The sequence below is a fragment of the Gossypium hirsutum genome, chromosome D05 (genome assembly GCF_007990345.1).
Source record: "Gossypium hirsutum isolate 1008001.06 chromosome D05, Gossypium_hirsutum_v2.1, whole genome shotgun sequence".
In the NCBI taxonomy this organism is placed as follows: Eukaryota; Viridiplantae; Streptophyta; class Magnoliopsida; order Malvales; family Malvaceae; genus Gossypium; species Gossypium hirsutum.
The window spans coordinates 14,625,882-14,637,042 of record NC_053441.1 but is presented as its reverse complement, the minus strand read 5'-3'; the positions used below and the strand labels follow the sequence as shown (position 1 = coordinate 14,637,042).

Genomic DNA, 11,161 nt, shown 5'->3' with positions numbered 1-11,161 from the left:
ATTGCAATTCAGAGAGTTACACAGGCTAGGGGCAAGGCCGTGTGCCCTACTTCAAATACCACACGGCTTAAGACACGAGTGTGTCACTTGACCATGTGAGCCACACAGCTTGACCACAAGGGCATGTGTCCCCTGCATTTAGGAAAATTTTTTAAGGTTTCGCGAAAAATTCTCTGAGTTACCAATTTAGTCCCGACTTGTTTCTAATGTATGTTTTGGGCCTCGAGGGCTCATATAATGGACAATATAATTAATTTATGATATGAATGTTAAGTAATATAAAATATCTGAGTTTGATTTGAAAACTCCGGTAATGTTCTGGGACAAGCTCGGTGATGAATACGAGATAAGGGTGCTACAGATAGGTTCCCCATACCTATCATAGAAGAATTGTTGGATGACCTGGGACAAGCTCGGTGATGAATACGAGATAGGGGTATTACAGATAGATTCCCCATACCTATTATAAAAGAATTGTTGGATGACCTGGGACAAGCTCTGTGACGAATACGAGATAGGGGTGTTACAGATAGGTTCCCCATACCTATCATAGAAAAATTGTTGGATGACCTGGGACAAGCTCTCTTTTCCTCCAAGCTGGACCTCCAATCGAGCTATCACCAAATTAGAATGTATGAAGGAGACATATTTAAAACAGTTTTTAAAACACATGAAGGGCATTATGAATTCCTGGTTATGCCCTTCGGCTTAACCAATGCCCCTTCAACCTTCCAAGCAGTGATGAATGCTATCTTCAAAGACTTATAAGGAGGTCGGTCTTCGTATTTTTTGTTGACATACCAGTTTATTCCAGCAATTGGACCGAACATATAAAGCACTTACGAGAGGTGTTACAACTTTTGAGAAGCAACCACCTATTTGTCAAGCAAAGTAAATGTTTCTTTGGCACTCATCAAATAGAATATCTTTGACATATTATAGCTGCGGGGAAGGTAAAGATGGATGCTGCAAAAGTTAAGGGAGTTTCAAACTGGCCTACTCCCAAATCGATCAAATAGTTGAGGGGCTTCCTAGGCTTTTCGGGTTACTACGAAGATTTATAAGGAACTATGGGGTTATGGCTAAACCATTAACCAGCTTGCTCAAGAAAAACATTCCCTGGAACTGGACCGAAAATGAACAAACGACCTTTGATTTGTTAAAGCAAGTGGTATGCCAAGCACCGGTACTATGTCTTCCCAATTTTAATAAAGAGTTTTACATCGACATTGACGCATGTGGTCAAGGGGTCGGGGTTGTGTTACACCAGAAAGGAAGATCCGTGGCATTTTTCAGCAAAGGGCTAGGAGTGAAACATAAGGCACTTTACATCTACGATAAGGAAATGTTCACAGTTCTCATGGCATTCAAGAAATGGCACACGTACTTGGTTGGAAAGAGGTTTCAAATCAGGACCGATCACCAAAGCCTGAAGTTCTTAGTGAATCGGCAAGCTATCACCCCATTCCAACAATAATAGGTTGTTAAAATGATTGGGTATGCCAAGCACCGGTACTATGTCTTCCCAATTTTAATGAAGAGTTTTGCATCGACACTGATGCATGTGGTTAAGGGGTCGGGGTTGTGTTACACCAGAAAAGAAGACCTGTGGCATTTTTCAGCAAAGGGCTAGGAGTGAAACATGAGGCACTTTTCATCTACGATAAGGAAATGTTCACGATTCTCATAGCAGTCAAGAAATGGCACACGTACTTGGTTGGGAAGAGGTTTCAAATCAAGACCGATCACCAAAGCCTAAATTTCTTAGCGAATCGGCAAGCTATCACCCCATTCCAACAATAATGGGCTGTTAAAATGATTGGGTATGACTACTACATCACATACAGGAAGGGTGTTCAAAATCTGGTGGCTGATACATTTTCTAGGAAATCTTAAGAATTCATGGGACAACTGTTGCAATACACATGGAACATTTCATGGTCAAAATTATGGGAGAGAGTGGTGGAATCAGTCTTAGCTGATTCCAAGCTGCAACAATTATACATTAAGCTTCAAGAGAACCCTCACAAGCATCCGAAATACTCTTGGAATGGTCAGATACTAAGAAGAAGAGGGAAGGCAATTGTAGAGAATGTCATAAACCTTAAGAGGAAGCTATTTAAACGTTTTCGCAGTAGCTCATTCGGAAGTCACTCGGGGGCACATACCACCAAAGTGAGAATGCCTGGGCAGATATATTGGAAAGGCCTAACTAAGGACATAAGAAAATGGGTTAGAGAGTGCCCTGTATGTCAACGGTGCAAGGCAGACCTGGCTACCTCCTTTGGTCTTTTACAGCCCCTCCCCATCCTCGCTCGAGCTTGGAAAGCTATCAGTATGGACTTTGAAGTAGGATTACATGTTTCTCGCAACAAAAATACCGTATTAGTGATAGTCAATAGAGTCACAAAGTATGGGCATTTCCTACCCCTCTCACACCCTTTCACCGCCATCATTGTGGCCCAAGAATAATTGACTCATGTTTATAAGCTACATGGTATACCTAAGACAATTGTGTTGGATCGGAACAAAATCTTTTTGAGTAATTTTTGGCAGGAACTATTCAAAAGGTTGTGAGCTAAACTATGCTTATCAATAGCATATCATCCCCAAATAGACGCGCAGACTGAGGTTCTGAACCGATGCCTAGAAAGCTATTTAAGGTGCATGGCTGATGAATATCCTAAGGAGTGGGTACAATGGTTACACTTAGCCGAATGGTGGTACAACACCACACACCATTCAGCGATTCAAACCACCTCGTATGAGGCCCTTTATGGTCAAGACCCACCTCTACACTTACCTTATCTAGTTGGTTCTTCCAATGTAGCTTCAGTAGACCGAAGCTTGCAAAACAGGGAAGTTATGATGAAGCTTCTCCACTTCCATTTGAAGAGAGCTCAAGAGAGAATGAGACAGATTGCCAATAAGAAGCGGTTTGATCAGAGTTTTAAAAGTAGAGATTGGCTATATTTGAGGTTGCAGCCATATTGACAACACTCCCTCCGAAAGTTGAAGAATCACAAGCTATCCCTTAAATACTTTAGACCCATTCCTGTGGAAGCTAAAGTGGGTTAAGTTGCATACAAGTTAACTTTACCAACAGGGTCAAGAATTCATCCTACATTCCACGTCTCCCATCTTAAAAAGCACATTGGTAAGACACCACCCTCGCCTACGCTGCCTATAGTGGGAACTGATGGCATCCTCGACAAAGAGCCATCTAGAATATTGGAAAGAAGGATGGTTAAGAAGGGCAATCATGCTGCGACAGAAGTGCTGGTTGAATGGTTCAACACCTACCCAGAAGACTCAACATAGGAGGACTTACAAGACTTGCAGAAGCGATACCCTGGTTTTGATCCTTGAGGACAATGATCCTGTTCGCGAGGGGAGTAACTGATACAGACCAAAATGGAAGTTCCACTATTTTAATTCTGTTAATTTTAGTTTGATTAATTTCTATTTTTCATGTTGTTATACGCTGCGTTTGTTTTTTTTTAATGGTACAATACAAATAGAGGAAGGGAGTCAGAGGTACAGGTATCGTTTAATGAAAGAGTGAGTTTTGTCTTATTTTGTATTGACAGCTGTTTTGTTTGTTTTGCTGCACTCTTTTTAACCTCCAACGACAGATTGGAGGGGATATGAAAAAACTTGGCTATTTTCACTCTGTTTGGCTTCTTCTCTCAACCTTCTTTCTCCTTTCTTCTTCTTCTTCCTCCTCTCTCACCTCTTACTTCTCTATTTAAGTTTGTCGATGCTAACATTTGAAACCTTACAAGAATCTCGAAATTGATAATCCCTTACTCGTTTCCAATTCCCCTTACGACCCACAAAATCCCTAACTTTGAAACTCAAATTCTATTCAAGACCTCTAATCGATGAAATCCCCAATTTATAAATCGAAATTTGTGAAAGTTCATCCACATATTATATTTTTGCTGGTTTAATAGCCGAAAGAGATTGTATTGGTGGAAGGTGTAAGAAGATGAGGAACATTGGTATGGGTTTTTGGAAAATGAGTTAGGGATTTCAATGAAACACTACAACAAACGAAATGAATTTAAGGCTTTTTAATTATAATTTTAAGGCTTCGGTTTCATAGCTTTCTACACTTAATATCAGTGAAGAAGAAGATGATGTATTTTTGGGATATTGTTTCGATTGTATAGTGGAAGGTGTAAGAACAAGATGAAGAACAATATTACTCTTGTTTTTTTAAAAATTTTATCCTAAAAAACATAGACAGTAATTAAATTTTTTAAAATAAAAATATAAAGACTAAATTTTTAAAGTATATTTTAGACAAATTCTTATGCAATGTGTTGTTAATTCAAAAGTAGATAATCTAATGATATTGTTCTTATTGGGGAAGAAAGTTTGTGATTGATTGTTGCCTCTGTCCAAATCATAGTGGTTTGTGGTTCATTGTTGTCAGTTATATTTGAACAATAAACGAAGCGATTTTGACTTGGTCAAACATTATTATGATTTTTTAGCTGTCACCTTCTTTGTCCATTCTCAAACCTGTTTTGTTGGATAAGAAAAGAAAAGCACATTGAAAACTGAATACAAAAGTAATTTTATCGACTTTTAATGAAACAACAAAAGAGTTACCTTAATGATCATTTGGGACTATATTTTTATATACAACAAAAAATGAATGAAAATGGGCAGGTTTAATAATATTGGAAAAACTGTAATCTTTTATGGAACACAACTTGCAACTTTCTTGCATGATTTCCCAATCCGTTGGCGATGAAGGTTTCTGAATGTTGAGGAAAGAAAGAAGGGTAGTTGATATCAATCAAACTTTTACCTTGAACCTACCCTCCAGTCTCTTCTATGCTTTGGCGAAACACTTGCGATTTCTAGTGATGATTTCCTAGGTGGATTATTGGCCAAAGATAGCGGTGGCGGTGGAGGATAAATGGCAGGCGGAGCCATCTGAGCCAACATCGCTAAAACTCCTTTATGGTGTTTCTGCAAGTAAGAGAGAGAGGTGAAGCCAATCAAAACCAACATAAGTTGCTAAAAAGAATCGAAGATTTACATTTGATGTATGTGTAAGCTGCAAATTCGACCAACCGTGCTATGCTTATCATGACACAATTGAAAGAAATGAATGTTTGCTCAGATGGATGTTATGACAGTGGTATCATATTCCAAAGCATCAGCAGGAAGACAGACCGAGTTATCAAAGCTAGAAAATTTGGAGATTCAATGAGGATTTTTATAACTTCATCAATCTTCATGGAAAACTAATACCTGCTAGTGCTATGATATACAGAGATTCTACCATTGGCGTCAAAGAAAATTAGAACATGAAATTTCACAAACGAATGAATGGCTATTAGCTGAAACTGGGATCAACCTGTTTATTTTCCAGTACCAAATTCCTTAATCGAAACTTCAGAAAGCAGAACATAAATGCCTGAACGACAAAGTTGCGCCTTTCACAATCCAAGAACATATTCACCGTCCAATTCGTCTTTGCTGCAACACTGTCCCTTACCGTTGAAAAGCTAAGTTGGTCTCTGGAAGTAAAACGGTCGATTTCGTTGAACCAAAGACAAGTGAAGAGGTTGCTAATAGGAACATGCTCCCTTATTATTGCACATCCTTCGGGAACATCTGCAGAGACAGCCATTAGAGCAAACCGTATGCAAGGCACGTTCCAGAAATAAAATAAAGAACACAAGATCAAGTATCTTCCACGCTACCACTTGCAATGGGAAGCTTAGCCTCGGAATATGGGGTCAAACCCTCTTTTTTATAGAAGTCAACCTGAAAGTCAATGGAGGCATTGTCGTATTTGCGAGCAGCTTTATTTGCCTCAGCTTCCTCAAACACATCAAAACGTATATAATGCCTAGAAATTGCAAAAGTAGCAGTTTTTCTCCACAAGAACCTAAAGGAAAAGCTTGAAAATGTTAGAATAAACAAACATTAATTAAACACACTAAAACGGAAAGACACAACTAAAAGCTGAATTTGTAAGTTGGCAAGAAACCATGAAACGTCGCAGTGCTGATGATAGTTATCGAAAAGTGATTATGGACACACGTCCAGTATCATCTAATCACATAAGACCTAAGAATCTTATAAATTTGGAAGTACCTCTCAAGAATTTGATACGGATCAACAAGAAGCTGGAGCTTCCCATCAATCCACAAAGAGAAACGAGCATCGGAAACAGCCTATGCAGTAGAAACTTTGGGATCTGGTATAGGCATAACATGAGTATTTTAACATATGGAAGGATATGTGGGATCAAGTTGATCCAAACTTGGGATTCTCTTAACCTATTTCATCAGCATTTTAAATGCTTACCTTTCCATTGCGCCTTCCATTAGCGTAAGGAAGATTATGCGCAACAACTATTCTCCATAATCCAATCTTCTTACTCTCATTCAGACCATGTTCCGTTTCCAAGTCAGATTTTGTTTCTTCGTCAACAAACATATATAAGCAGACTGTTTGCTCGGAATATTTACTAATATTCTTTGGTTGGAGCATGTTATCAAAAGCTCCTGAAAAAGAATTGGATTATAAGAATAACCTTGGAATATATATATTTGATTCACTGTGAATCAAATATATATATTCCAAGGTTGACAGCAAAGAAAAGCAATTCAATTGAGATGAATCATTAACATTATTCTCTTCCACAGAAAGTGGGTACGCAAGTTGAATTCGGTGAGCAAAGCTGTAGATGCCCGTTTCATTATTCAAGAATCAAACACTCTAACAAGAACCAAAACACTAAAGATAATAGCTTTACGATTAACCTCTAAGCAATGTTACTACACAAACTAAACAAAATTTTGCCCACTTATTTCATCAAAATATCAGAACTCAGAACAGCATGCCTAAGGATCACTATTCACCACCGGCTCATTCCTGGAATTCACCGTGAACTATCCAATGATGAAGAGAAACTAAGGGGGGAATAGAAAAGAAAAAACCAACCTTTGCCAAGGTATAAGACCCAAACAAAAATGGCAGCAGAGATGGCACAAAGGAGCAGCAATCCAACCTTTTTCCGGCCAGCAAACTTACATATCCAATGAAGGAATGTCTCCTTTTCCTTGAACGTTTTAAAAGGCTTAGTTTTTGTTGCTGACGGCACTTGAATTGGCAAAACACCATTTTGCAGCTGTTTGTCCAAAGAGCCGTAACTCCCTGAACGAATCCCCAATGACCCTCCACTCATTATCTCTTTATAAACACCCACAATTCATTCCACTCATCAAATTCTGGTTAACTCCATAAAATCATCATCGCAACCAAAAAAAATTAAAAGTATTAAACTTACAACTTCACCACTTCAAAATGAACAAGCACCCCCACAACTCTTGGAGCGCCACCCTAATTGAAGTCCAATGCAGGTCAATGATAAAATATAATGAAAAAATATTGGATATTTTAAAGAAAAAGGAATCTGGGTTATCAGTTCTTTGATTGGTTTGTTGATCAAATCTGAGATCACAATTTTGGAGTTAGTAATATATATTTGTTATTACCAGGCTAGGTTGGAGGTGGATACTGCAAAAAAATAGGAAGATTTCATTATATATAATGCCAATTTATGACATTAAATCCTGATAGGTTAATCTGTCGCATGTGCGTATGATGTCAAATAATCTGACGGTGCTGCTTCACTTCTGGCTTCTGTAATAAAACAAACCCTGCCGTAAGTTAAAGTAAAAACATTAGTCAAACAAATTTGTCGGTTCCATTAAAAAAATAAGACAATTGAACAGTTTCTCAACTGATAGATGATATTTACTATTTTCCCCTTTTTTCTACATATTTTTGTCGTCTTTGTTTTTTACATAAAAATCACAATTTACTATAAAAAAGTTCGATTCAAAATATTTTTTAAAGTGACTGTAGAAATTAATTGAATTAGTTTTTACCCCTTTAATGAAATAATTTCAAGGATGATTATTATTTATTACCCCAACTTGCATTTTCAAAGTTCTTAGCTTTCCGTTGTTGAATTTTGAGGCTTGTTTTTGTTGGGCTAAAATGAGAAACAAAGTGTTATATCTTTTCTCTTTCACCTTTCAATTTTAGAAAAAAATAATTTTCATCTCTCATTTAAACTTTCCTTTTTTTTTGTTAAATAATCTAAATTTGATGAAAAGTTAATGCTTGTTAACTTTGTTGATGTGACATATTCGTGAATATCATATCAGTAATTAATTAATTTTTTAAAATTTAAAAATCATTAATTTAAAAGTATTATTAAAAATATAAATATTTAAAAAATAATTAATTATTAACATGATATACAAGTAATAAAATCGCATATATGTCAGACCAATAAAATTAACATATATTAACTTTTTATCGGTTTTTGAATGATCCCCTAAATAATATAATTTTAAAAGTTAGAGACAAAAAAAATTAAATAAATGATTAAAATAATTTTTTAGAAAAATTGGACTAACTTTCTTTTTCACTTTCCAGGCATCCGTAATTTTGGAAGGAATTGTCCTGAGAGACTTATTTTATTGATTTAATGTATCAAAAAATGAAGTCATTTGGTGGGTAAAGCAACATTTCGTTTTCAACAAAAACGTTTTAAAGAAAGCCCTCAGAATTCTGATTATTAATTTGGGAATTGGTTGGTAGGTAATTTTCTTAATCCTGTTTAATGCAAACCTATTCCTATTATATCGAGTTTGGGTATCCCACAACCTGATAATCGTAGAAACAAAATTTATCGTAAACCATCAACAATAATAGTATAATACTATAATTAATATATGATGTATAATACAAACTATAAATAACACATTACAAATGAGTCATAAATATTATTATTGCATAATAACTGTGTTGCTAATTTTTGTTTTTTTCGCTATTCAAATTCAATAAAAATTAATGGCTTAATAGTATTAAAAATTCTTTGTAACACCCTACACTCGATTCAATTGTTGGATTCAAATATGTGATATTATATTGTATTGCCAAAGCAACTCAAGCTATCTCATTACATAATCATAAATTTTAATTCATAATTATCATTCAAACCAATTTAATCATAAAACATATTCACAACTATACATACATAATGTCTAAGTTTCAAATTCATCATTTTTACGACATTATGAAGGGTTAAATTTAGAGTTAGGACTCAAATTCAAACTCAATCATCAAATTTCAATATTGTGTCTTGAGACAGACTTCCTATCTCGAGATAGACCCTATTTTGTTTTAAGGATTTTTGCTTCAAAGTTAATCTGCCTTGAGGCACGGTCCATTATGTCTCGAGATTAGTTTCAAGAGTCATTCTTTCTCAAGACTATTTAGACAATGTCTCGAGGCATTAACCATATGGTTATACAATAAGGAAAATTATGTTCTTATGGTCTCGATACACATTCATGTTGTTTCAAGACTAAATGGCAAATTGACCCTAAATGCACAATTTCATATGTTCAAACCATATCAAAATATACATTAAACATACCTAAATCTTACCTCAATGTAAGACCATCAATTTAACACAACCAAACATCATCAAATTGTAACCGTGAATCCATCAATATCTAACCAACTACTTCATATCTTCAACCTCATCTGAACTAGCATAATCCATCAATATCTAACCATGAAATTCACCTTTACTCTTTTAGGAAAATTACCAAATATACCAAAATGCAAAGTTAACACCAAGTCACTAATACCCTAAATACATGCCATATAACCCAAAAATCACATATACATACAAAAGTGGTAATAAAGCATATCCCGAGTTGAGTTGTTGAGTCGGATGCTTAACCATTATAAGTCTACGTCTACTCATGTCCAAAACATGCACATGAAAACAAACATAATCATACACTGAGTATTGAATACTCAGTGGTGCTAAAATAATTCAAATTCAATTCACACAACATAAGATTCAATCTTAAGCAAATACACAACATAATATTAACTAATTTACTTGATCATAATTTTCTATATTCACATCATTTCCCAATTTTCTCTAATTGACGATAAACATTAGGATAAATACTCGGATCTATATAATGAGTAAGCCCACGATCCTCTAGGAATTTGAACTATTTTATTCTGTCATCCCGGGTTGCCTGGCAACAATGGCTTTGGTATTTGTCCAAACTATTTTATTCTACCATCTCAGGTTGCCTGACAATGATGGTTTTAATATTTGCTGACGACCCACAGAGAATTGAAGCTTGTAAATCACTGTATTGGTGACCCTATGGTATGCCAACTGTAACACCCCCAACTCGTATCCCTCGTCGGAACCGAGTTACGAAGTATTACCGGAGATTACAAATCAAACAGACAGAAATCTCAAACATTTTATATCATCAAAACAAGTCATCAAAACATCATTTTAATCCAAATTATAAACTCTCCAAAATAGATTTTATAACTTCATTTACAATCAAACCACAAAATAACTAATATTTAGACACTCTAGGTACATGCCGACACAAAGAAATAAACAGCACCATATTTGAGTTCGGGATCGTTGTTGGATGCTGAATCAACGATCAAACTTAAGTACTTAACCTGCGCACGGAAAACAAAACTGTATGCTGAGTAAAAATTCAGTGATATTTCTATAATCCGAATATTTAAAAAATAAAAAAAAAATAAGTATAATAAAATGTTAAGCACAATTGAACATTTAAAATCACACAATACTCGATTTTCATCACTTGCTATATATAATACCTTTCCATAATTTATTCACGTATCATTTAAACAATGACACTATCCATTCCACAATCAATTTATGAGTATATAACTCGCGTATTCCATGTATTTACAACATATTTCACATTCTATTTTCAGTTTACTAACTCATATTCTTATTATTAGCCCAAAGTAGATTTTATAGAACACACCGGATATACGAAACAAATACAGAGGTGCATTGTTATGCACTAATGAACAGAGAGCACTGAAGTGCTATACAGAGAGCACAGACGTGCTAGTAATCAGAGAGCACTAACGTGCTAATAATCAGAGAGCACTGATGTGCTAATAATCAGAGAGAGCGTTAAAGTTCCTTAATGGCATGCCACTAATATCCCAGTAGTTCTAAATTCCGTCTACTTGGGCATTAAAACTGATTTTTATACATATAAAAAAATAATCCAATTATCAT

At 35.5% G+C, this 11,161-nt stretch overlaps 1 pseudogene; it reads right to left on the bottom strand.

Annotated features, from left to right (window-relative positions):
- Nucleotides 1-4,569: 4,569 nt before the first annotated feature.
- LOC107905783 (probable hexosyltransferase MUCI70) lies at nt 4,570-7,541 on the bottom strand (annotated as a pseudogene).
- Nucleotides 7,542-11,161: the final 3,620 nt, after the last annotated feature.